Source organism: Arachis duranensis, chromosome 3 (genome assembly GCF_000817695.3).
Source record: "Arachis duranensis cultivar V14167 chromosome 3, aradu.V14167.gnm2.J7QH, whole genome shotgun sequence".
NCBI lineage: Eukaryota > Viridiplantae > Streptophyta > Magnoliopsida > Fabales > Fabaceae > Arachis > Arachis duranensis.
This window is the reverse complement of record NC_029774.3, coordinates 10,023,548-10,026,123: the sequence shown is the minus strand read 5'-3', so window position 1 is coordinate 10,026,123 and position 2,576 is coordinate 10,023,548.

The following is a 2,576-nucleotide window of genomic DNA, read 5'->3' as shown; positions in this document are numbered from 1 at the left end:
CAATCCCCTTTCAGCTTCTCACTCTTCTTCATTCTACCAGGCAGATAGAGCATAACAAAAGGTAGAAGTAAGAAATTAAATTAACAGCAACATAGCCATCACCTCTTCCCCCTCGCACCTCCTCACTCTCCCTTTCCTCACCACCATCACCACTGCCACCATAGCCAAATCATCATCATACAATTACTATAATCAGAAGCAATTACTAATTTACTATAATCAGAATCAGTATCACCAATAATAAATTAACAACAACAAATGTGAAAGGTGAATCAACAATGGTGAAGCAACAACAAAAGCAAAAATAGACACATAAGTATAAGCAGAAGGCAGAAAGTAAAAGCAGAAAAGCAGAAGCAACAACAGGGCTTGATGGCGACGAGACCTCACTCCAGCGACAGCGATAAGACAGGGCTCGGTTTCTTCCTTGGGAGGCGCCGAACCCACGGACAACCGCCACTGATGACGATGTGAGGAGTAGGACCGCCGTCGGTGATTTCATGGTGCGGAAGGGAGAAGTGCGTGACTAATTGACAAACCCCATTTTGACGGTTTATCTTGTAATGATTTTTGGGGATTTTATAACCTTTTACCCACATTTATTCAATGAAATAGCATGGTTTTATAACTTCTCCTTTAATTGTGCTTAAGAGTGAAAACATGCTTTTTAGGTCTTAAAATGAATAAATCTAATTCACCTTGATTCCATTAGATGCCTTGATATGTTTGTTAAGTGATTTCAAATTTAGGAGGCAAAGATTGGATCAAGGGAATGAAGAAAGAAGCATGAAAAGTTGGAGAACTCATGAAGAAATGAAAGAACCGGAAAGCTGTCAAGCCGACCTCTTCGCACTTAAACGACCATAACTTGAGCTACAGAGGTCCAAATGATGCGGTTCCAGTTGGGTTAGAAAGCTAACATTCGGGGCTTCGAAACGGTATAAGATTTGCCATAGTTGCTACAAGTATGGTGGCGCGCACGCGCATAGTATGCGCACGCGCCGTTGCTGCCACCTAGTCCACTTGAAGCAAAACGTGGCCAGCGATTTTAAAAGCCTTGTGGGCCCAATCCAACTTATTTCTGATGCTATTTAACCCAAGGAGTGAAGAGGGAAACACATGTTAGTTACCATTAGTTTAGATTAGTCATAGTTTAGTTTTAGAATTAGTTTCTAGAGAGAGAAGCTCTCACTTCTCTCTAGAATTAGGATTAGGATTAGGATTAGTTCTTAGATCTAGGTTTTAATCTTTGCTCTCATTTACTTCTACCTTTTAATTTCTTGTTGTTACATTCATTCTTCTTCTATTCTTTTGTTGTAATTTTCTTTATGTTGTTCTTATACTTTGTTGTAGATCTACTTTTATTCCTCCTATTCTCTTTCAATTCAATTAGAGGTACTCCATTTTCTTTCAATTCAATAAGAGGTAATTCATAATAATTGTTCTTCTTTTCTTTTCTATTGTTGATCTCTTGCCTTTGTAGTTAGATCTCTCTTTAATTCTTGCAATTCATGTTGTTTACTTTTATTGCCTTTTATGTGTTTGTTGAAATGCCTCTTCTAGATATAGTATAGATTTTGTTCCTCTTGGCCTAGGTAGAGTAATTAGTAACTCTTGAGTTATCTAATTCCTTTGTTGATTGATAATTGGAGGTGGGAGCAATGGACAATTTGTCATCACAATTGAGGAGGATAACTAGGATAGGACTTCTAGTTCTCATATCTTGCCAAGAGCTTTGTTAGTTGTTAGTTTATTTTCTTTGCCATTTATACTTCTTGTCCAAAAGCTTAAAAACCCCAAATATAATTCACAACCAATAACAAGACACTTCATTACAATTCCTAGGGAGAACGACCCGAGGTTTGAATACTTCGGTTTATAAATTTAGGGGTTTGTTTTAGTGACAAACAACTTTTTGTATGAAAGGATTATTGCTTGGTTTAGAAACTATACTTCGACGAGATTTTATTTGAGAAATTCTAAACCGTCAAAAATTCATTCGTCACTAATCCACCACCATTCCTGGTGGTGGTCTTCCCTTGAAATTGAGACGGAGGACAAAGCAGCGAGGACTTGCAGGGACAAGTGGCGGCTTCGAGAAGAGGTAGGGAGAACTCAAACAGCGAACAGCGTAGGGTCAGGAGCTGGACGGCAGCGGCGGTGCCTCCATGCAAGCTTGCGACGGCCGGTGGCTGCGGATTGGACGCAGGGGCGGCGACAAGTGCACCTCCGAGGCAGCCTAAACGACGGCATAACCTCCCCTCTTCTCTTTCCCCTTCTTTTTCCCTGCCCCCCACCCTTTGCATGATTCCCCCTTCCCCTTCCCTTTGATTTCTTTCTTTTTTTATTTTATAATTTGTTTTAATTTTTTAATTATTTTTATTATTTAATAAAAGTAATTTGGTAAAAAAAAATAAAATTGAAGTAGAAAAGGACGATTTTATAACGTTTTGTAACGTTGAGGATGATTTTAATAACAAAAAAAAGTCGGAGACAATTTTGATTTTAACCTCAATCTTTAAGGACGAAAAAAGTACTTATCCCTAAAAAATATTAATAATTTATTATCATTATAC